General features: G+C 49.0%; 1 protein-coding gene across 3 annotated transcripts in view; it reads right to left on the minus strand.

Moving 5' to 3' along the window:
• NEXMIF (neurite extension and migration factor) overlaps positions 1 to 24,119 on the minus strand; it is a 121,399-nt gene extending 97,280 nt beyond the window's left edge. The window contains exon 1 of one of the 3 annotated variants that reach the window (XM_048959994.1): positions 24,034 to 24,119. The gene's annotated coding sequence lies outside the window, so the exon portion shown is untranslated. Of the gene's footprint in view, positions 1 to 22,977; positions 22,998 to 23,522; positions 23,601 to 24,033 lie in introns of those variants that run through there. The other 2 variants (XM_048959993.1, XM_048959996.1) reach the window with 2 other exon arrangements.
• Positions 24,120 to 25,295: the final 1,176 nt, after the last annotated feature.

Here is a 25,295-nt window from a genome sequence, read left to right on the forward strand (position 1 = left end):
AGCGCAGATTTGATGGAAGCAGGCAGCGATGCAAAACAAGTGGGAAAAGCCTTGTCAGCCCCAGTGCAGGGCTTTGCTGGCAGCGCTGGCAGGGCAGGCAGGAATCGATCCTCATATTGCAGCAACATCTGAGTTGTGTAAACAAGATGGCTGATGTGCAGCAAGAGGTTGAAAACTGAGGAGGACTGCACAGAACCTCGTCTGGATCACTCCTCACAAGCTCAACGCCCGGCTACATGCGCCCAGCCACCTACCAAATACTGTCCCAACAGAAGGGACACACAAGCTACAAAGCAGTGGGTTGTTTACACCATCAAGATGTAAACTATACCAGCTGAAGGATTTCTGGAGATGCTCTTTACAAAGCATATTATCTCAGTGTGGCTGCTGAAGGGCTTTTTGGGAAAGGCTTCTGGTTGTTTTAAATATACAGAAGCCCAGACAGCATTACATTACCAAATTACTGGCATGTGTCTGGGTTTGGTAAGACGCCCACCAACCCAAGGGCGTTTGTCCAGCAGATGTTGCAGTGGGACCAGGGAAATGCAGGAGGTTCAAGCTGGTGATGAGGGAACTCCAGGGTAAAGAACTATTGAGTGAAAGATCTCTTTTTGCTTTCTGCTCCCCAAGATCACTTCAAAGCCTGCAGGCAAGCGGTAATTCCAGCCATCTCCAGTGACGCAACTGCGTAAGGTAAGGGCTGTTACCACCCCCCGAGCAGCAAACCACAGGCACCTGGTAGCACAGCCACACGTGCACCCTGCTGCAAGGAGCCTGCAGAGCACGAGCACGTCTCACATATTTTGACTCGACTCCTTCCTCCACACAAAAATAAACACATTTAAAGATGAACTTCAGAAAGAGGTGAAACTGCAGGTCGCAGCTGGCTTTGCAAACTGCTTGGCATAGGTGAAGAAAGGTGTAAGTTGGATCCTGCACAGCTACTGCAGCACCAGAAAGAGGAGAACGCTCGCTGTGTCTCTGCTTTCCACAGACACAAAGCACAGCATAAAGTTTCCCTCTCACAGCTGTACCACACGCTCCTTTTTTTTCCTGTGAGCTCAATTAAAGATCTGCTCAACCTGCCTACATACAAAATTCAGTAGCCTGTAGGACTTTGAAATGCTCCACAACCTGGTGTGGAACAGCCACTGGATCATTAATGCTCTGCTTCAATGTAAATGTTTAAAAACGATGCGAGAATTTAAACGTGATCTGCCTCTGCCAGCCCTGCTGCCGTGCCGCACAGCGCCGCACCCTCAGCACAAGGCATGGCCACAGCCTGCCCTGCTAACAGCACAGAGCCCCGCCAGGCCCAGCACGGCAATCAGGAAGATCCCAGGCAGCTAAGCACTTTGAAAACCTTTTTTCAAATAACAGTTCATCCTCGTGACGCTCCTTTAGCTTACGCGTGAATTGTTACCCCTTCTCTGCAGGTGAGATGCTACAAGGGAGTGCAGAGGAAGGCTGAGCTGGGGGCTGCAGGCTGCCAGCGAGGGACTCAGAACTCACGTCTTCCTTTGCCTCTTTCTCCAAGAGCCCTGCAAGGTGATGGGAAGCCTACAATATCTGGGGCTTGTTGGGATGGCTCTGCTCCTGGATGCCAACCAGGAGCAGCCAAGATCTGCACTAATTTCATAAGTACTGATTGGAAGAGAACAACACCGCCTTCTGTAAAGGTCACAGGCTGCACAATCACACATTTTGCATGGCAGAAAGGGATTTCTGTGACACAGCAAACAAAAGCAAGGAGTGACAACCACGTACTCAAATTTTGCTCCTTCTATGTATCTCAGGTAAAAAGGAAAACCGCTCCTCTCTGATCTGTGTTTTTGGGAAGGTGCTTTCTAAAGCAAGCTTTGTATTTTCACCAGTAGTTCTCTTTTTCTTTTTAAATACATTTTGATTAAAAAATAAAAAATAAATCACCTGAAAGCATATTCCAGATTTCAAATACTGTATCAGCAACAATGGAAAATAAAGGTTTTGGCAAAAATATACACTCCAAGCATTACCTTTTTGATTGGTTGAAGTCATTTACTCCAGTAACACTGTCATGCTGAGAAAACGATCTTTTGTCTATAAGCGGTACACAGCTATTAAGCATTTTAGCACATAAGTACAACATTTTTCTTTAGTCTGCAGCTCGGCAGAGACAGAAATGTGGTGTGAGAAAAAAATCAGCACTGGAGTTTGGGTAGGGAATTCAACAACAAACATACAGCCAGCAACGAGAACGGAATGAAAAAGCTCTTAATTAGGAGCACAAATGGACACAGCGATGGTGATGCCACCTGTACAGCACACACCTTGGGTCACCCAACAGTAAGTGCTAGTTCCTAAATACCAGACAAGAATTTGCCCAACAAGTCCCATACCCGGAAACGCTGCTTAAATAATAAGTAGCAAAATACAGATTTCTTGGTTTGTAAGTCGTCATTACCCAGCAAAACAACTCTCGGCTTGTTTTTCCGTTATAAAATAATTTTCAGAAGTCAAAACCTTGAAGAACCTGAGCAAAAAAGGCAGTCCAAGCGGATGCCCATCTGTGGCAATGCTGAGCGGCAGAATGGGGAAGGAAGAGGGAAGGAAGGAGGAGCCAGAGACATCCCTCCCTTTACTCTTCTAAGGTGTAAAGCCTTCTCCGTCATGACAGATTTTTTTAAGAAGCTATCACACATTCATAACACTAATTGATTTTCATAGAGAAGAGAGCAGATGAGGTCTCTTTGGGAACTGCCTGCTACATTTCTGCTTGAAAGGAGATCACTGCTGGTGTGCCTTAGCTCCTTCATAAAAAATTTAATTAACAATATCTCCAAGAAGGAAACCACAGTTAGGTCTCCAGCTATCGTGTGACGACCGGCGCTCCGACAACCACAGCAGACGGCACCTGTGAGCAGCCAGCACTGAGTGCTCCGGGGGAGCAGCAGGACATGATGGGATGCTGGGGAGCACGAGCTGCCCACCCGTACCTGGCAGCGACACGCTGTGCTCCTGCTTGTGGAGGTGATGTGTTTCTGCCTGCGATCCGGTGGCCGTGCCAGAAAGCAAATGCTCAACAAACCATGACTCCGGGCCATGAGCTTTACAAAGATTCCATTTTGGGGACAAGCAGAAGCTGTGCCGTGAGCCCTCTGCTCTCAAATACACAGAGCCAAAGTCACTTCTGGACTTTGCATATGTACCCTGGATTCATATACAGTGCAAGGAAGCACACGTTTTCCTCAGATTTTCTCAACTGCACAATAATTAACACCAATCTACAAGATGATGGGCTGCAGATACTCTCCATGTTGTATTTTCAGCATCTGTTTTGTTATCCTTTAAGAACTTCAACCATTGCAGACACGCTACCAACTTGCTTGACTTACTGTCTATAATGTCAACAATGAGAATGAACATCATCACTGTCAGCTAAAGAAAATGAGGCAAATCTGAGGGATCATGGCTGAAGCTGGCACTGAGAGCAGAAGCTCAGGGCTCCAGAATACTTAATTACTTCACATAACAATATATACATATATACATATTTTTTTGCTTAGCAGTGTTGAGACTGCAACCCCAGATGACAGTCTCCAGCCTTGGTACTGAATCAAACAGTAACAACCACTTTGATTCACCTCAGAGGAAGCTGTATTTCAGTCTTGGGTAAATTTATCCTTAAGACTTAAGCTGTAGACTCCAGCTATGTTCAAGTATTTCTGAAAGGAAGGCCGGGGGAGGGAAAAGAACATTACATATACACTAACTATCTACCTATCTCATCTCCAAGACAGCTGGCAGCATTATCTTCCTCTGGTAGTTAAAAAAAAAAAAAAAGAAAGAAAGAAAAAAACAACCAAAAAAAAACCCTAACGGGATGCAAGAAGATCTATCTTCATACACTGAGTTAGCATAGACAGCATAGATCTATTCAGAAGGCTTTGCCAAAGTGGCAGCCTGGAAAAGCCAAGCTCCCAAGCACCCTCTGGCTCCATGGCATGGATCACAGCCACCAGGAAAGAGACACCAGGAAAAGCCATCCCACCTCCAACAAGACATGGGACCACTGTGTGCCAGCCATATGCATGTGCTACGTGTTGAGGTGGAAAAAATGCCACAGGTCCCAACATTTATGGGATATGGAAATACCTCAGGATAAAGAGCAGTCAGAAATGAACAAAATTAAGAAAAGACGACAAAAAAATCATTCAATATTTGAAAATCAGATCAATACGTTTTTGTCAGGAAGGTAAAAAAATAAAATCAAACCACAGCTTTTAATTGCTGTGACAGACATAACGTGATATACTCCATTATGCTCACTGCTGTACTTCCATATGAATACAAACCCTAGTGCTGGAGGTCTGTTCAAGTCTGAAATACGGCACCGAGAAATCAAAGCCCTGGGATAATTTGAGATCTACTTCATGCCACATTCCAAAGCAATCACACTGCTAATAATGCACATATTTTATTGCTTATGAGAAAAACTAGATGATATTATGCCTTGCAATTGTTGATCGCTGATCCCATCCACATGTGTAGGCTGGAGATACCAAGAAGTGACTCGAAACAATCAAGGAAACGAAACCCAAAACATGCCTATTGACTGTTTTTAAGGTTTAGGAACATTTTGAAAAAAACTTATTGTGCAGATTTTGTGCCAGTTTATACTTATAATAACAGGCTTCAATTTCATCATTCTCACTTAATCAATGTCTTGAGATTTATTATTTTTTAAACAGACAGACTAGAAAATACCTGTCTTTAGACTGTCTTTAGACTCTAGACTTTAGACCGTTAAAATGTGAGTTCTGTCTAACAAGTGACTGCAGCACCTATTTTTCCATCTTCTTATTTATTACGCAGAGCTGTCCACCGATAAGGAAGATGTGTAAATCTAACATGAAATATTTATGTTTGGCACAACATCTCCAAGAATAAAAAGTCAGAAATGGGCTGTGAAGCCTCACTTTGAGAGGAAGTGTAAAATAGAGGTTAGGCAGAAAGCACTCTGAGGCAGGTACTGCTGGCCATGAAGGGCTAAAGCAATTCCCCAGTGCACAGAATGGTCGGAGCCCAGCCTGCACATAACCCAACATCTGAGGGGTCCATCATTTAAATGCGTGCAAAAGTTTAGTGAAGGGAAAATAACGTCAGCCCCCAAAGGCCAGCTGACCAATGATCAGCAGTAGAATTCAGTATTTTCCCTCTGCCTTACTCTGGAAAAAGGAAAAAGAAAAACCAACAAACCAATGAAACTAAAAAAGAAAAAAAAGAAAAACCAACCACACGCACAAAACAAAGCAGAAAAAAGCAAAAAACCAACCACAACACTGCTGGGGGGAAAGAACCGTATGCTTTCCTGTAATGCTAGGGGATGGAAATCCAGCGATTGAAGAGTTAAGAGACGCTCTAAAAGTAACTCACCCTGATATGCTGAGAATTTGCTGGGATCTCACCGAGAAAGGGTGCTTCTTGCACACCATATGTTCTGTAAATGCTTGTAACAACACAGAGGGGAGCCGGCAATGGAAATCCACCTTGGCTGCTGAGCTTCCCTGCTTCCTCTGAAACAACAACGGCCAGAGACCAAAGCCATGCCCAGAGTCCTCCCAAATCCTCTGGCCCTCCCAGAGCTGCTGCATCCCCCCGAAGCTCCTGCTGGGCTCTCCTGCCTGCCTTGGGCTGTTTTATCCTCCTTGCAGCCAAGCTCAGAGCAGATGCCCAATCTCTGCTGCCCTCCTGCACTTCTCTCTCTAAGTCACCGCGCCCAGAGCTCATTATTGATGAAAAACACATCATGAATACAATCATTTAATGTTATTGGCTATAGCGCATAACAGTATCTGGATGAGATTATAAAATAAAAGGCAAATTGCCTTTTTAAAGTCTATTATAATTTAAGGGACTTAAAAGTTAATTTACATATGTTAATATAAGTTAATTTACGTCTGTCCCACTTTTGCCCTAAGAATTCAGGAATAACACTTTTTCCAATATGAAACCTTTGTTCTCCACTGCAGCTGTGTGTGAAAATCTGTAGGAAGTAGGAAAAACTCTCTGAATGTACTTATACAGATACCTTCACCAGAATATCGGGAGAAATACAAGGACTCTGATGGTCTTCTCTCAGTATTGCTTACTTTAAATGCTACTCACAACACTAGGAGGTAAAAAAGCATTCTTACAAAGCATGAGTTTGGAAGGTGATGATGTTCCTTTGCAAAAACAACCAGCTGCCAAAACTAGCCAGATATATTTTTTTTCCTCTGCGCCATAACTATGTTTATCAGGAATACGCCTTTTAATTAGAGCAAGAACTCAAAAACTGGAGGCCATGGGTCTGCATCCCCCAAACCAGCTGCACAGCAGATAAAAGCTATCTGCTGACCAGAAAGCTTTGACTGCCTAAAACCAAAGAACCCAGCCAAGCTCCTGCAAAGCCCACACCATGCCCTGCTGCCTGGTCTGCCCCTGCACCCCAGTGAGCTCTGCACAGCTCAGCCACAGCACCGGGTGCCCGTGCTGAAATCTTTTCTTGTGATTACTTACCTGAAAACGCCCTAAGTGCCAGTAATTAACTTCAGATGCAAAAATTCCATAACACGCTTCTTGCAGAAGTATACAGAAATATGGAAATGTGAAAGCCAGCATCCACTTGAATGTAAAAATGTTCACTGCAGGATGTTCTAAGAGCTTTTCAAGCTAAATTACCACCTGCTAACGTAGGCAATATGACATTGTTGAGGTGAAGTGGCCCAGGGGCAGGAAGAGGCTGGCCACTTACAAATGGGCTTATCCTTACTTCCCAAATTCAATACATTGATGTATTTAGAGTTAGCATATCCTTCAAGATGAGTCTCTACAGCTAACATCTCATCAACCATACACTGGGCACAAACTGAATTAAGAGATTACCACGCATACTGAAGGTCATACAAATATCTACAAAGACTAGAAAAAACATCATGCTGAAAAAGAGAAAGATTAAACCTAACAGAGAACAGAACGTGCCAACGAAATACTGCTGCTGGAGAGCAAACCAGCACCATCAAGAACCACGTAAACTGAGGATGCCATGCCCTGCCAAATACCCATCACAACCCATCACGCACAAGGGGAACACCCAGTGCAAAAAGATGGGAAGTGGGGAAATCGGAGCGCTGCACAGCAAGCCAAAAGGCCTTGGCCAACGTGCAGCAATCCCCAGGGAGACGAGGGAGGGCAGCCCCAGCCTGCACAGACACAAAGCTGGTGGCCGCCGAGCAGCAGCACGGAGCGTTACGGGAGATAATGCATGCACACAGCACGCACGCCTCACTCAAACTGTTTATCAGATTGTAACAGCACTGCGGCATCCAGGAGCGTGGATGTGCTGTTTTGTTCACATTTTAATGTGCCATCTTGCAGTAGATGCTTGCACAGCAGAGTAAATACAGTCTCTATATATACCCTGTGTGGGCGTCAGGGGTTATTTCTGACTGTCTTCATTACACTTCAACGCCAATTTAAATGCAAAAAAAAAAGAAAAAAAAAAAACCTTCCGCAATTCTCAGAGTGATTTCAGTCTGATTTTTATAATCATTTCCAGAATCTTTTCATTCTGCAATTTCAAACCCTTATTGAAAGCTCTTGCCCTTACAAAGTTATCTTTGATGCAAGTCAAGCAAACCAGACGAGCTAGCCCTTCTCCCCCTTCCCACATTGCTAATAAATGCAGACACAAATGGCATTCGCAATATTTAGCCTCAAGAACAGTTTAATAATAATGCTGTATCTTGCTTTATACGGAGGGAGTTAGAAGAGATACTCAAAGGCTAAATAGGTACACATATTGTGCTTCAATTGCAATAAGTAAATAGAGTTGAACTGTAGAAACGTAGCAATAGCAAAATCTGGAAGATGTGGGTTCTGGTAGCCCTCAAGCTAAAGCCCATTAGGTTTTGTTACATAGGTCCTTTGTGTACTTTTGTGCTGCTCTACCAGTTAAATCGACCTCTGCAGCTGCACGTGTTGCTTTTACTGCTTAATGGCTACACATTTTAAACCTAACTTAGGATAGCAAGATATAAAAGATCTGAGAAATCCCCTCTGACCTCCCATGAGTTCTGCACCTTACCCATGCCAAGGGAGAGCTTGGCACCACAGCCCCATGCCTTAAGCAGCACCTGTGCAGCAGGGCTGATGTCTGCAGCGCTGTGCGGGGCTCCACCTGCACCAAACAAGCCCCCAGCCCAGCATGCAGGCAGCCTGAAGGCTGCAGAGGTGGACGGAGTGCTTGGTGTGAGATGTGCCTGCCAGGAGCCACCTGGATTTGCTCAGCACAGCCTTGCCACAGGGAAACGCCGCGGAGGAGCTGAAGGGAAGTTTTCACCAAGTTCTACGTATGTAGATTTTTCTGGAGCTTCTAGGAAGAAGAATTAGTCAGTCTGGCTACAGGCCATAAAGCATAATTACTTATGTGAAATATGTTTAAATATGTAACTACAATTGCTAATAGGAGAGCCTCGCACCATCCATACAGAGGGATTCCATGGACCAGCAGCTCAGACATGGCAAAAAGCTGAAAATCGTCCCCAAAGGAATAACCTTCCTTCAGAAGAGGGGCTTCAGAAACGAGCATCGCATTGTAATAGGGATACAGTGCTGAAATTTGGTCAGGCACCAAGAAGGAAGGAGGGCAGAACGGTGTGGTTTCGGAACGCATGGTGGATCAGAGGGAATGGTTTGGGTGCCCGGCAGGAAAGGCAGAGAGAGGAACCTGAACACACAGCCACAGCCAGTCTCCATCGTCCAGGAGATCCAGCGGCCAGCAGAAAGCAAGCTGCCAATGGTGGAGGGAGAAACCAGAGCTGGAACCCTGCAAAGCTCAGGAGACACTGCCGAGCAGTAACACACCTCCAAGACATTAAAATAAAAGAGTGGTGTATTAAGCAATGTGGTAAATGCAATTTGTCATTTAGCACTGTGAATCTATGGATTTTAATGACAGGGTCTCATTTACATTTAACAATCAGTGTACTAGAACATTTCTTGGAAACTGGGGATATTTTCTTGTCTCAGTAGGAATACATATAAAATTCTTGATTAACAATTGAGTAGAAAAGTTCTGCCCTGAAAGCTTAGGCCTTTGGTTTCTCCCAGGTGGGATTACTATCAGCAGACCAAGCTCCAACCCTGACTAGAAAAGCTCTCCAAGATTCAGTTGTTTGTAATAATTATGTATTTAAAATCTCTTTTGCAAAAATAATATTTTAAATCGCCTTATATTCTCCTGTTCACTTATACCACACTTCTGCTTTAGGAAAAAAACATTAACAACACATCTTGTTCTAAATGGTCCATTTTGGATGTGACTTTCAAATGCACTTACAGCAAGTTAGGAGCATAAATCCCATAGATACTCTGTGGTATTTGTGCCCTTAATGCCTGTAGCCATTACTGAAAATCTCATTCTTTTCCAGAGCTTTGGAATTGTTCCAGAGGTCATATGCAGAGAAAGAAATGGCAAGTGTCAGACGGCATCGTATATATACAGCAATGCTATGCAGCTTTAGGACAGGAAGAGTACAGAATACATGCATTTAAAAACATAATGGGAAGCTTAGGAAGAAGGGAAAGACTCAAGTCAAATTTAACCAGTAAATCTGGGGATAAGGTCAATCTCTGCTGCACCCAAGCTGTCAGGAATGGGATTCTCCTTCACCATTCTCCTAGCTCACAGGGCTGGCTGCAATGAGACTGCGTTTCCCAGAAACACCTCCACGAGAGGCCCTGTCCCAGCCCCTACATGCCAGAAACATTCTCACTTTGGCAAGGATGACCAACCAGCCCTTCGTTTCAGCTCAACTACACAGTTTAGCAAGTGAAGTGCCTATTTATCGGCAAGCCACACTTAGCCTTCCTTGGGTGGGGGAGGAGGAACCCCCAGTGCGAGAGGAGCAGGTGAAGGGCCCAGCAGCTATGGGAAGCCATGGGATGGCACTATGGGACCGTGTGAGCATTTCTGCTGGAACACTGAGCTCTGTGCCTCACGCTGCCTGCACTGCACCATCCCTACAGCTCTGGGCCACGGGCTTCCTTCACCCCATTCTACTTTCTGCAGAAAGGGATCCAAAGGGTCATTAAAGGGTGTTAAACACAACAGAGCCACAGTCCCCACTTCAACAGACACCATGGCTAAAAAGGATGAGCATTTAGTCACACAGACCTGTGATGTTTCCTGGTTAAATTTGTACAGGTCACAAAAAGAATTTTTATAAAGCAAAGTGCACAGGAGATTGTTGGTGGCAGACTTGGAAGTAGTGTTGTGATCATCATGAACAGAGAAAAGCAGACTAGAAAGTTTCCAGAGAACACCAAGTAAAACTCACACTCTCAACATCTGCTTATAAACTGCATACAATCAAACTTTTTACAAAGCTTTCTCACTTTTATTCCCTCCTCCCCCCTTTCACACCACCACTTTTGGCCAATTTAATTCCTTGAACAGTTTACTGGTCTGACTGAGTATTTGCTGACGCTAACAGTGAGCACCATGTGGCTGCATAACAAGAGCAGAGCCGTAATGCACATTATGGAGTGCACGAATGGCTACATTCTGCAGCATGCGCAGCAGGCAGGGATGTGGCCCTGCAGGGCTGGGAACAACTTCCCCAACTCCCAGCCTGTAAGGCCATGCCCAGCAGCTCGCCCAGCTCCTGCTCTGCAAGGATGCGGTTTGATCAGTTTGATGGCAGTTGTGCAAGTACAGCCTGTTCCTGTGACACGGCAAGCAGTGTGACCCATAGCTACACTGCACTGCTTGCTGCAGCTGGAGGGCAGTGCTGGAGCAGCCACCCCTCACCAAAATACCTGCCCATGTATACAGCCAGCTGCCTGCAGGGAAGATAACTGACCCCTGCTTTGAGCTAGAAAAACAATCATCACGTCTCCATGATGTCTCATACCCTGCAAACCCAGTATCTTTCCATGAGAGACCTGTGAGCAGCCCAGCTGTTGGAGCACTGCCAATGAAGTCATGGGGTTCAGGCATGGTCCCTGTGCTTTGCAGTCCTACCAGGTTTGTTTTGGCTTCCCAACATGCACAGGTTAATCAAACTTGGCAGTAGGAGCTCATCTTCACAATCATTAACAGAAGTAGGTGGAAACCAGACTAAGGATGAAAGTGGAGGCTCCCAGGAAGCCACTGCAACTTCCACACACAGACAAGGACAGCAGCAGCAAGGCAGGCGCCATGGGGAAGAATGTGCTTTGCATGTTGGCATTTCCCACTCTCATGGAGGCCGCCAGCAATCCAAGAGCAGCTTCCACCCAGCCAGTCACTGAATTCATGACCTCTTTCCACCCGTTTGGATACCAGCATGTGGGTGTACTGTGCTATCAGCCCATCATGGGGATGAACGTCCTCAGTGAGGTGAACCATGGATTTTGTGCAGTAACACAGATCAGTGCCGAGCACTGTTTCAAATGAAGGTTTTGGCGTGCAGCACAGCTTTCCATCATTCAAGCCATCACTGTAAGAGCACCGTACCCAAACACACAGGAGAGGTGCACTTCCAAGGTGCACTCATCGTGGGCTTTCTTTTTACAACTATCCCTTTGCTTTACACTCTTAGGAATGATTTGAAATTGAACATCAAAACATTGCATTACAAAGCACCAGTTTTGCTAACTTACAGTGGATTAACAATGCAGACATTCACCTTATTCCTTTGAAATTACAGAATATAAGAGTTCTAATGAGTGTTAAAACATAAAACAGACTTATTCTCTGCCTTCCTCCCCAGAACAGCTAGATGTTGCACCTTGTTCTTATAACACAGAGGCAATCCACACAGCTTTAACACTGCTAAAGACCACTTCCAACCCAGTTATTTTGGCCCCATCATCCTCATGCTTCACCTGTAGCACTTGTAGCACTGACCCAGACCCACGAGGCTTCCCATCGAGTTCTGTGGGAACCAGGCTCCCACAGACACTCAGATCCACAGCTCCTGAGGGCACCTTCTGCAAAGTGCTGGTCTTAAGGGTATTTACTGCTTATGATGCCATAACCTGCAACAATATTAACTCAGCATTTCTTCGTTCTGATTCTGCAGTAACATCTACCTGATATCGGTTTTGAGGACTACAAGTTTCTGGAGAAGGGAAATACATTTCACGATTCATGTTGAGCTCCCATCCCACAGCAGGCAGCGGTTCTGCTGCTGACCTGTCCACATTCCTTCAGCCCACCCACCTGACTACTCAAGGCTCTTCCCACCATCTACCCTTACATCTTACTTTGTAATGCTATTCTAACTGTAAGCACGCTGTATGTTTTTATCTGAACCTCCTTTCCATGAAGTTGTCTCTACACCATAATAAAGTCTTCTTGTTTAATCTTATACTACTTAATCTTATACCTCACCTTGTGAAGGGAAACAGAAAGATTTAAATAGAACAACCTCATTTTCCATTCCACTCCTATAAAAAGCCCATTTTCTGTTCTTGCAAGATACAAGCTAATACTAGATAGTCCTGGATACCAAAGGCTGTCATGTTCTCTAGGTAAACATGGAAAAAAAATAAAGATGTATCTCCAGGATTTCGAAAAGACAGGAAGAATTGGACATGAGATTTTCTTAGCCTCCAATGAAAGTCCTGGATATGATTATTAGCAACACACAAAAACAGTGGAAGATGAGAATCGATGGTTTCTTTTATCATACAGCCTGTGCCCACACAACCAATCGCCCGGCTAACCTCCAAACAGCTTCTCTTTCCTGCACACACTGCAGGAAAAACAACGTGTGGCACTGAGCCCTGCACCCCAAGGCCACAGACCACGTAGCATCTTACCTGGAGTCTCCCTTTGATGCATTTACTTGCATGTCAGCAGTTTGATGCATGCTTCCCAGAAAGTTACACGTTGTGTATTTTCAAAATGAAAGGAATTACACTTTTTTTCATATTTAAAAGTTCTCGACTCACTTGGCTGGATGGAGAGCCTATTCTGGAATTGTAAGGCCTGACAGTCCTTGACAATATGGTTGCCTTTCGCACACCATTGTCTCATAATGCAACAAATCTCACTTGGAACATCTTCCTCTATGCACTGAGATGTGTGTAGTGCAATAGAGAAAATCTGACACAAGAAATACATAAATACTATGCCTAGAGAAAACTATCTTATGTCTTGGAAACCATACTCCCTGCGATAGACTCAACAGACAACTTGATCTTCGTTTCTGGTAGAGGAAGTTGCAAGGAATGACACACGATTAGATAGGCAGCATGTAGATACGTGACCACAGACAGAAGGGTGAGAGCCGACAACCACAGTCTCCATGCTTCAGAGTCAAAATGCAGTTAATAAAACACCGAGATTCTAACTGAGAGTTAATATTCCACCTCGAATGGCTGTGGAGAAAGTCCTGAATGCACACCCTGATCACCCAACAGTCGGAAAATAAGCAGAAGATCCTCACATTTCTTACTGAAAAAATGCAGCACTTGAGTTTTTTTTAACGCTTGTGTTTGTGTGCTTGCTGTTTTGAATTCACATGGAGATTTGCTCCAAGCAGAGAGCTGCCTCTCTCTTTCTGAACTAGTGTTTGCCAACGTCCCTTTCTGCCGTTCTGCATTGTAATTCCCCCTCCCATTTACACACCGTGCTCACGAGCGTTGCCATTCTCCTCCTCCCTCCCACACGGACACTTCTCCTTGCACAGTGGGGCATGTGAGTCAGCCCAGCCATGTGGCCACCTCCCATCAGGGAACATCACCAGCGCCCAGAGGACACAGAGGATGTATTTTTAATTCCTGACTATTGCTCCGCCAGCAGTGCTCTCCTCGGCACATGGACAGGTGCCCACACCTTGGAGCTCGATCTGACATACACGAGGCTGCCAGTGCCAATTCCACGTACCGTCCGCAGATGCTCACAGCCTACCAGCGCACGCTCTGCTCCCGGGAGAGAAAACCAATGTTTTGGATACAATGCAGCCTCTCCTCTGCAGGATGCAGCTCTTTGCATACATCTGCTAACAACATCTCGGTATTTCTCCACCCCCTCCAACGTTCCTCGTTTTTGTGGAACTCACCAGCATTTGTTCTGGGATCTAATTAAGGTCCCTTATCACCATGGCAAGAGGGGGGCAAGGGCTAACAAAACAGCATTAATGAACTGATTGTTTTCACTGGGCACATACACTGTTATAATCCCTAAGAACAGTATGTATCTACATTTGGAGAAAAATAATCAGATGAAGTCTGTGTTGTTTACATTTTTACAAGAGCTTAACTAGAAGCCCATGTAAAACTGGCATAATCTAACAGCAACCAAGAACTTATTTTAAAGGGAGATTTATGCTGGTTAGGACAGACAACTTTATCTTGTTTTCTCCTCCACACACATGCAGAAGTCTTGTGTCTACCATCTGAGCATCTTTTGAAGAGATGAGCTTCCCATAAACTTCGTTAGTTAGATGCAGTTTTAATAGATAATTCTGAACTTCTTCCCACCTTTCTGGGTTATTAAATCTATTAGCATCCCAGGATAACATTATGTAAGCACTGCTCATCTCCATTATGTGGCAGAATTAGAAGAGAACTGTTAGAACCAAGTTTGCCTCGTTTCCATCTCATCCTCTATGTGAACTCAGACACCAGAAGCAAAATCACCTGCATGGGACACTGCCTTTGAAACTGGAGACAGAGACGAGAAGGTGGAGAGACCAGGAGAAGAACAAGTCCACAAGGAGGACAGTACACTTCTTTCATGTGAGCTTAAGGGAGAAGATACAGTGTCTTCCTTCCTGTAAGCATTAATTCTATGTTCCCCTCTGAATTCATCTCTTTATTCTTTCCCCTCGTTTTCAATCCAACTTCCAGTCGCATCTGAGGATTTGGATACCACCCACAGTCAACCCAGACCAACCCTTGGAAGGATCCCCTTCAAGAAATGTCTAGTTCAAGTGCTAGAGAAACTGTTTAGGTTCAACTGGCTCCCCAGATGCCTTTAAAAGAAACTGCAAAAATGGGCTTTTTTTTTTTTTTTTTTTTTTTTAATACAGGAAATCAGTTCTCACCAGCAATAATGCTCAGAAAGATCTCTCTACCTTTTACTGGAACAGAAAGCTTCGGAAGAATAGCAAGAACTTCTTAATTAAGTGTGATAGTTCCTCTATGTCATTTTGCTGTTCACAAAACTTCAAACACTGCCTTTTTTTTCAGCACTTAAGAAGATGCAATGCAAAATGTGCAGGGTCTGCTTTATTCGAGAGCCCAACAGTTGGCTGGTCCAAAAGGCTTCAGCTGAAGCTGTGCTGGGGCCACACACCCTTACAGAAGGGGCCTGCGGCCAGCATGGTCGCAGTAACACTTTGCATATGAAATGCAAACTTGCGTATGTTCACTGCTTCAAAGCACGAGTCCAGACCCATCTTCTGTCCTGCCTGCTTGTCAAACACTGTCCTGCACAGCTCAGCCTAACCTCTAGCCAACCAATCACCTCCTGGTGGAAATGGGCTCTTCTGCTGCACACTCAGCTGAGCATTGAATGCTGCAAATAACGCTCGTCACGGGTTGTTTGTTCGCTCGTCCTCTCTGCAGGAGCAAAGCATCTGCAACGGCTGTGATGGCTTTTAATAAATGCACGTTTGCTCTCAGCGTGGCACGAGACCACAGTGTACGACCGATACAAACAAATGCAATTCTACGTGTCGATGTGTGTTCAGTGAGATGGCAGAGAAGCAGCCCTCTCACCACACCAGTTAGTTGGGTAGCTGTCTGCACAGCCCAGGACTTTGCGACCCAGTGTGTGGCACTGCTGCTATATGGCCAACAGGACCAAAAGACCAACATGAGGTGACTGCTGAGCACATGAGATGGGTGCATGGTGACACCAGGGATGGCGAAGAGATTCAGAAGAAGGCTATTCATCTCCAAACACTGATTTCAGAATCAAGCTCCCTGCAAACTGAAACCTACTTGACGTTGACAAACACCACGTAATTATAACTTGGGCCTCCTGGCTTTATCTAGCCAATGAAATTCAAACTCCAGGAGTCCTGTGCTCACTGCAGATACATTCAGAAAACAACGTGCTGTATTATGAATGCAATAAACAGACCAGTGATGAGCATCACTCGTCCCTGACAACTGCCTGTGCTGATGAATAACACTTCAGATGGATTAGATCGCCCACTAACTACAACCACCATCTTCCTATGTCCAGAAGCCATGTGCTTCTCTGATTAATTGCTCAAAACTAATTGCCAGATATAATTTTGAGCCGGCAGTGTCGTCGTGCCTTCCTCTTCCCTGATCCATTCCCTACACAGGCAGCCCCGTGCTGAGCAGCCTTCCCCATTCCTTGCACTCAGGTATGACGTCCCAGACCTGACTTTCCCATGCAGCTTTGGAGCAGATCTCTTCCAGGCAGCTGACATTTAAATAACTCCTGCATTGACTTTCCTCTGCCGCACCTCAAGCCCTTCTTGTTTTCCTTATATCCATATTCCAATTCAGCTCTATGCAGCTATGGCAGAGCATATCAGAACACAGCCTGACTGGTAATCAATGAACACCTCCATGCTGCATCTCCTTGGATGCACAGCACAGGAGATTCTGCTCTCTTCGTGCACACATTTGCTGTTTTGGATAAACTTAGAGAAGCAGGAGAAGGTTCTTCCCAAACCTGCAGCATGTTTCAGACACTGCTAAGCCTGTGAACTTTCCTTTAACTCGCATTAAACCGATACAACTTTTAATTAAAAAAGTAATTTTGAAAAATTGCTTGTGCGGTGCATAAGGTGATGTTCAGACAGCATCACTGATCCCCAGAGTTCTGCAGCCTTGAGTTTAATAAACTGAATTTTCAAAAGTAAACACAGCTTGCATCAGCACGAGCCTTCTGCTTTGGGCCCAGATTCTTCACCTGCGCGGCATTGCCCCTCAGAGCCAGCCCCAGCCCCACATCCCTGCTGCACCTCTGGCCAATGGGACAACACCACCCAAACAAAAACCCAACAGGAACATGCTCCTCCGGGCAAAAGCCAATCCAAAATACCCTCAGGTTTCCCTCCATACAGTTTTTATAACTGTTCACCTGTTCTGCTCGCAAGGGTTGTTAAATAACTCATTCCACTCCTCTGCCATGCCATGTCTGTTTCTCCCTGGGCTGGCTGGCTCCCTGACACGGCCTCAAGAGGTGGGCCATGGAGCAGCAGCACTGCGCTGACCCCAAACACCAGGAGCTTGCTTATTAATTCAACGTCATTAAATATAAATACAGCGTTTACCACTTTCACCCACGCTTATTTGCATTTCTTTTTTTTTTTTTTTTTTTTTAACTTTGATGTCATTAAAAAGGGCAAAACGAGTCTCCCTGACATTCCCTTGCCTATTCCACCAGGACACTGGAGGGCTGCACCTAATTTCTTGCTGCCTGTGGAACGTAGTGCAGGTCAAGGTCAAACTGGCTGGGGCCCTGGGCAGCCTGATCTGCTGCTTTATCCAGCAGTCGGCAGCCCTGCCCACCGCAGGACTTGGCACTAGATGATCTTTGAGGTCCCTTCCAACCCAAGCCATTCTATGGCTCTATGATTCCAAACAACAAGTGTAAATACTTCAGTGAGGTCTGGTTTCAGGCTACCTGACAACACGTACAACAACTCCAGAAGACACAACACTCCTTCTCTATCTGAAGAGCTCTACTCGGCAGATCAGCCTTTCAGAGATGTGCTAGTTTCAGCTGTAACAAGCTCTTCACACTTTTTGTAACTAATGGGCTCCACATATTCATCTCCAAAGAGCATAAATTCCCTTCCTCCCTTTCCCTTTTAAATAAGCCAGGCAACATTACAAAAAATAACATCTGTGCCGCAGTTATGCAAGAAGCAGCATGATCACCATTAAATTGAACACTATAAAAATAGCTGAATTTTTCAAAATACATATAAACAAAGGTCTGCCTTCACACCCTGAAACCAGGGACGTTATCGCTGCCACCTCTGCTCCTTGCTCATTCTGAGCTCCTTGTTCCTCACTGGTGCTTCGTGGCTGCGGATGGGAAGTTCCCACACAGGTGGTATGGACAGCACGAGCACACTGATTCTGGATGGAAAGGGCTCGAGTGTGTCATAAGGAGATGAAGAATCCCAAAAGCAATTTTAGTACGAGTATTCATTTTATTGGAGTACGCAAACAGTGCTACGCATTTTCTTGTAGTAGTTAGCAAGCATTCTCTTCTCATAAATATAGGTCAACAGAGCTAAACTCTGTTTTTGCCTCAACTCCCACTTTAAATGCATAAAGAATTAGATTTTTAAGGAGCGGAATGAAAGAAATGGTCTATTTCATGCTATTATGTGCCCAGCCAAGGATCCCAATGGGTTTGTTTGGGCTTTAAAAACAAAACAAAAAACCCTTGGCATTTGTCAGACTAAAACCATTTTTCTTTGGTCTTTGCACAACCATCCCTTCCAGATTTGAATAAATAACATCAAACAAATTCTTTTGACTTCCATTACCATGAAGCACACAGAAGTTGCTTGAGGAGAGACAGAGAGATGCAGGGACACGTCAGACAGCAAGGAAAGAAGAGGAGCACCCCGCACCATGGCCACACCACACAGTACAACACCCCAGCACTGAGCGGCCACCAGCATCCACTCCCCAGCCCACAGTGCTGAGGGCTGGGTTCAACCCAAGGGAACAACTGTGTGTCGTTCCTCTGCTCATTCCCAGCACCACAGCCAGCTGCCGAGGTTGGAAGTGAACCTATGGCCCCTTCAAATTCACCCCAAGCCAACTTTTAGGGGATGGCACTCACCCAGCATTTGGCCAGAGGAAATCTGAGCACACAGGTTGTACATGCAGAGGTGAGTGTTGTTAATGGGGGAGGGAGGACAGATGTTACGAATGAGAAAAAACCTGATAGAGGGACTGGGATACCATGCTTGCTCAAGGCGTTAATCAGAAATCAATAATTCCATCCATCCCTCGTACAGTGGTAACCACAGTCTACAGCTACCCTGCTCACACAGTGCCTAAGAACAGACCCTGCACACAGAGGCCACAAAGCACCGCATCCCAAAGCTGGCACAGCTTCTGCACCTGGACACCAACACTGAGCCCATGGGGAACCTACATCCAACGCGGGGCTGCCCACTGCAGCAATACATTCTCAATCATTCTGTTCAAGTCAACCCAGAAATATATTCCTTCAGACCACTGACTACCTGAAAGCACAGTGCAAAAAGGCTGTGTGTTAACTGCTAACACAGGGACAGGGCAGCTCAAATGGAGACAGAACCTGGCAAGGAATTAGTTCACATTAAGGAAAGGAGCAGGCACAATAAAGAAAAGCGTTTTTGCTGCAGCACATACTGCCCATCAAGCAATAAGCTAACCAGACAAATACGACAATTAAGCGAGCGAAGGTTACTGGGTTAGGACAAATTATTTTCCTGCAGGAGGTTCCAGCTGACGGCGTCTCCACGGATCACCCAACTGCTCCAGCTCCACTTCCAGCCCCGGGGGCCAGCGAGGGTTCAATGCCCCAGCACTGCCCACATCAGCCCACGTACCGCCGCGCGAGCTGGCAGCGCCTACCTGATGTGTTTCAGAAGCAATACATCACACGCACAGGGAATCTAGGACAAGCTGCGACATGGACAGGTGGTTTTGATATAGTGGGCATCCTCGGATAGATATAAACAAACCATGGGAAATCACCGCCAGCACTCCCCGCAGAGGCAGCGGGAACACGAGATTTGTGTTTGCTTCAACACGAACTGAACAACGGCGGTGAACGGCACGCTTCCCCTGCTGCCCTTCCCAAATTTCTACCCACCTCTCCACATTAAGGCATGGCAATCCACCGCGCCAACCTGCTCACACAACGTGAGAATCCTGACGCGATGGATGGGAAAGTGTTATTATTTTATATATATAAACGTATAGCTTCAGCCAAAATGCTAAAAATTAAAAAAGAGCTTCAGTGGCACTTTTGAAGAAAGTAAAAAAAAAAAGAAAAAAAAGTTATAAAAAAAAAAAAAAAAAAAAGGCTTTGGAAGCTTTAGATTTGAAGCTTCACAAGCTTCTTATGAAAAATGCAAGCTTTGAAAAACTTCTGAAGATTTAATGTTCTTACTCTGGGCTCTTCTACTGCCAATGGACTATGGATGCTGTAACTAATAAAAAATAATTAATGCCAATAAACAGGCTTTTCCATAAAGCCTCAGCTTCTCTTCTCCATCAAAGGCCTGAGCCATTCACTGGCACATTGTGCAGAGAACAAAATCCATGGGGCCCCTCCTGCCTACACGCAGTTCTCCAGCACTACAGCTCAGCACCAAAGCCCCTCATCCAGCCAGAAAGCTGAACACCAACAACCCCAAAGCTACGTGCCACGCACACAGCCACTGCCTTGCTGGGAATCAGCGGCCGGTCCACGCGGTCCAGGGAAGCAGAAGCATGCAATGGGCTGTGCACTGAGGGATGACTGAGCTGAGCCACCTGCTGACACAATGACCTCGGTAATGGCAACGACCGTTCAGAAAGGTGTTGGAAAGGGTCTGGTGTATGGAGCAGGTGAGCAGCGCCAGGCCTTTCAGACCAACATACCATGGTCATACTGAAGGACAACAGTGGAATAACTGGAAAGGACCCACCAGGAACCTCACATCCACCCACATTCTTAAGGCACAGCACAAAAATTATTAAAAAAAAAAAAGAAGAAAAAAGACAAATGAGACAAACATGATCAATGAATGGAAATTGCCAGCAGAATTTTCTATCATGGGAGACTATCCAGACAAGAGCTTGGATATATCACAAATTTGGGTATTTGTAAGATGAGTTGCCAGAGCTTTGTTAAACCAAGCAGGACTGCAGGGTGAGCTTGTGCTGCAGCACCAACCCCTCCTACCAGCTGAGGGTCAGGGCTCTGCCCAGGCTCAGGGCTGAGCCGTGCTGTGCAGGGCTGCCACAGTCCCACAGACACAGCCCCAGCTCAGGGCCGCTGCATCGCCCGCCTGGGAGGGATACAGGAACACCCGCAAACGAGGAATTGTCGAGATTGAAAGTTTTAACATGAGCTAGCAAACGCCAGGGATGAAAGAAAGCCTGGAATGAAAGATCTCCGTGACACCTGCTTTGAATAAAAAGGTTCTGCTACAAAAACATCGGAGACCTGCTGGTCTAGAGCCTTTGCTTCGTGCCATTCCCCAGACGTCAATTTGCAAGAGATGCACACAAAAGCAGCATTACACAGATTACATGCTATTCCCCTGAACTGCAAACAAAATCCACCCGGCGCTGCCGCACCAAAGCCACCCTCCATCCGCCCGCATGGAGCCTTCATTACGGAGCAGGGATCAGCGCTGCTCTTCACACGGCAGCTCCCAGCACCACCTCTCCTGCAGCTCAGCTCCGCCGGATTCCAAATCTCTGCACGTCCACGGCTGCAGAACCACAAAGCCAACACTGGGCACCAACAGCCGGGCAGCTCGTCCTGAGCTCATGCACCCTGCGGAAAGAAGCCATGCCCAAGTGCCGATTCTCAAACCAGCTCACAGCCTCCAGCACACTCAGTGTAACAACAGCCTCAATATACAACAACAAGCAGTGACAGCACAGTGAAGGCACCTGGAGTCTGACCCCTGTGGCAGGGTCAGCCCTTTGCTGGGACAGGCAATGCTCGGGGCAGCATGTTGGCTCACTGCCGGCTCTGCCACAAAGCCAGTACCTGGCAGAACACACAGAGATGGGCACAGAACTTGCTCCAGTGGGACTGGAAGCGCAGAGATGCAGCACCAACAGAAAGCACAACCTGCTGACAGGTGAGAGCGCAGCACCTTGCATGTAACAGGTGGATTTCACTGATATTATTTTGCTCCTAATTCTCCAAGTATATATATATATAATTCCTTCACAGATCAACAATGGAGAAGCAATTCTGAGAAGCAATTGTAATCTTACAGTGTTCCACATTCACTTTGCTGCTCTCAGGGCCAAGCACAGAAGCAACATCTGCAGCACTGCACAGGACAAGGGCGAGCTCTGGCGTGCACACAACTCTTCCCTCTGAGATGGATTATTTCACAAAACCACTTTCCATTTGCTTGCAGCAGCGCATAAAGTTTACAGGGACCATTCGTCGCTCAGGGCAATGAGCACAGAGGGCCCATGGCTGCTTTCACCTCAATGCAATGGAGGAGCACCACTGCTTTCCTGCCCTGCCGCTGGGTGCCAGCCCACACGGGCTTTGTGTGGGGTCACTTTCTCCCTCCTGGTTCTGCATCCCATACCCCATTTTCCAAAAGCAGAAAGGAAAAAGCCGCACCAAGCCACCCACACAGCATCAGTGAAGAGGAGGACCCACCACATGCCCCACACACCACACTGCTGACCGCGCTCAGCTACAACAGAACAACCGTGGCCTTCTCCTTCCTTTATACCCCAGAGAAACCTTCAGCACTCAGAACCGACCGTCCAACGGCAGCGGGAGCCCCTGCTCCAAAAGGCGACAGCAAACAAGAAGAAAAGGAAAGGGAGGGAAGCCCCTGGGCCCCGCAGCGCAGCACAGGGACGGGCAGGCCGGGTCCCGTTCGGCTCCATTCATTTGGCCGAGCCGGGCAGCGCCGGGGCCGGCCGCCTTTCCCCGCCTTTCCCCTCACAAAGGTACCGCACGCTGCGCGGGCCGGCAAGGCTTGCTTTCTTCCCTCGCTCGGAGCTTTTGCGAAATAATTATTCATCGGCCCCGCCGCCACGAGCGGAGCCCCATCGGCGCAGCTCCGTACGGGCCGCCGCCACCGCTCAGCTCCATCACCGCCCGGCCCGGCGGCGGTCCCCGCGCTGCCCCTGCCCGGCCGCCTCCATCCCTTCAAAAGGAAACGAAATAAAATAATAGAGCGTTGGCGCGTGGCAGATTTATTCACCGAGCGGGCTGATTTATTGAGCAGACTTGACACACATCAAACCCTACTACGGGCTTACATAATTGTTATCCGCTCGCGGCTCCGCTCCTTTTGTCAGACGCGTTCGGGAGAAGCGATGCGACAACGGCCGCTGCCGCAGCCCGGCCCGGCTGCTCCCCACCCGCGGCGGAGCCTTTGTGCTCCCCGGCCGTGCCCGGCTGCCCCAAAGCCCAGCGCGCGGAGCCGAGGCCGCTCGCGGCGCAGGGCAGGGCCGGGCCGGGCCGCTCCGGGGCCGGGAGACGGCGACCGCCGCCCGCGACCGCGGGGCCGGAGCGCGGCGCAGACAATGCGGCGGCCCCGATCGCGGGCAGCGCCGCCGGGCCGCTCCCGGTGCCCCGCTCGGCGCGGGGCCTACGGCTGCAGTGCCGCCCGATGCCACCCGCGCGGGGGACCGCGGCCGCCGGCGTCCCGCGTGCCCTGCACCCCCCGGCCCCGGGCCGCACGCAGCCCCCTCCTCCTCCTCCTATTCCTTCTTCTCCTCCTCCTCCTCCCCCGCCGCCCCCTCCTCCGCGCCCCCCGCCCGCCTCGCGCCCCCCTTCGGCCGCTCCCGCCGCCGGGACTCACCTCGACGCCGGACCCGCGCGGGAGGCGGCCGCCAGGGGCCGGGGGTCCCCCCGCCCGCCCGGCGGCGGCAGCGGCGGCAGCGGCGGCGGCGTTGTTGGTGACGGCGTTGGCTGCGGCGCCGAGCGCTGCTCCATGCGCCCCGGGCCCCGGCGCGCGCAGGTGGACGCGCCCGCCCCCCCCGCCCCTCCCCCGCGCGCCGGCCCCCGCCCCTCCCCCTCCCCGCCGCCCCCCCCACGGCCGCCGCCGCCGCCGGCCCTCGGCGCCCCGCCGCCCCCCGCGGGCCGCACGCCGCCGCCTCCCGCCCCGACGCCGCTCCGCAGCCGCCGCTGCCATTGTTCCCTCCGCCGCGGGACCGCTGCCACCCCCCCCCGCCCCGGCCCCGCGCCCGCTCCCCACCCCCCCCCTCGCCCCGTCCGCTCGGCGGGAGCGCGCACCGCGCCGCCGTTGGGCATAAAGGGCGCGCGGCCGCGGCCCCTCCGGCAGCGTGGCGGTGCGGGGCGGGGCGGCTCACCTGGCGCCGGGCCGCGGACAGGTGCCGCCGCCTGGGCCCGCCGTGCCCCCGGCGGGGAGGGGCGGCATCGCGGCGCGGGGCACGGCCGGGCCGGGCGCGGCTGCGGGAGGGAGGAGGGAGGGACGAGGGAGGGCGGCCGCTGCCGCACCGCGGCGGTGCTGCGGGAGAGGGGGAGCGGCGGCGGCGGCGGGAGGCGGTGCCGGGCCGCGGTACGGCCCCGGTGGGCGCGGGGCAGCGCCGGGAAGGAGGGACCCGCGGCATCGCCCCCGCGGCCCCGCCCGCCCCTCCCCGAGCGTCGGAGCTGAAAGTTGTGCACCTGCGCCCACGGGGTCAGCGCGGGGCTTGGGAAACGGGGAGCGGACCCGGAGCGCGGAGCGGCTGCGGCGGGGAAGGAGGAGCGGCGTCACCGTGAGCCTTCGGGCTCCGTTACCGCGCGCCTCGGTATCGAGCGGAGGTTCCTACGTTAAAGTTTCCGCTTGCGCCTCGCGCCGCTGCTTTTCCATCCCCGACGCTGCACGGGGACTGTACGCTCCGACAGGTCGGGCAGGTGCCGCCGGGACTTGCAGGTGACGCTATGGGGCACCGGAGCGCCCCGAGCTCAGCGCCCCGCACGCCTGGCTCGGCGCTGCGCCGCGGGCAGCCACGCGTTTGTTCTTCGGGAAGAGCCGCGCCCAGGCTGTGCCGCACACAGCCACGACCGCCCGTGCAGCACCCAGCACAGCTGCCTCCCGTCAGTTTCCCTCCCGGCTGCAGCACGTCGCTGCGGGAGTTGCAGAGTTCGGTCCTCGCAGCTTTGTGCATCCCGAACGCCCGCCCTAGCGCTGCCTTTAACTTCACCCAGCACGTCCTTTTCTCCGCAGAAAGATTAAAGTAACAGAAACGAACGTCAGCTTTACAGGCACGCTGACGTGATGGAAGCGCAGCCACCCGCCCTGGCTGGAGGATACTGAATTTTCAGACTGCCACTTAAGAGCTAAGGGGATCTAAGAACAGGTGCTAAGGGAGCTCCTTGTGGCAGAATGACCCCCCAGCCGCCACAGAAGGAGAGATTGCCATCCCCCAGCACATGACACTGCCCTCCTTGCACTGCTAAACCTCTGGCGTAGCTTGGCTGGAACGCAGCACAGCCAGTTGCCCCAAGCTGAGGCAGAGCAGATGCTTACACCTATCCTCTTCTCCCTCCTCCTTCAAACAACACCCTCCTGCCCAGCTGACTCTGCTTTCAGGCACTGCTTGTTAGTCCGCCCAAGAAGGGAAGTCAA

The sequence above is a fragment of the Lagopus muta genome, chromosome 13, assembly GCF_023343835.1.
Source record: "Lagopus muta isolate bLagMut1 chromosome 13, bLagMut1 primary, whole genome shotgun sequence".
In the NCBI taxonomy this organism is placed as follows: Eukaryota; Metazoa; Chordata; class Aves; order Galliformes; family Phasianidae; genus Lagopus; species Lagopus muta.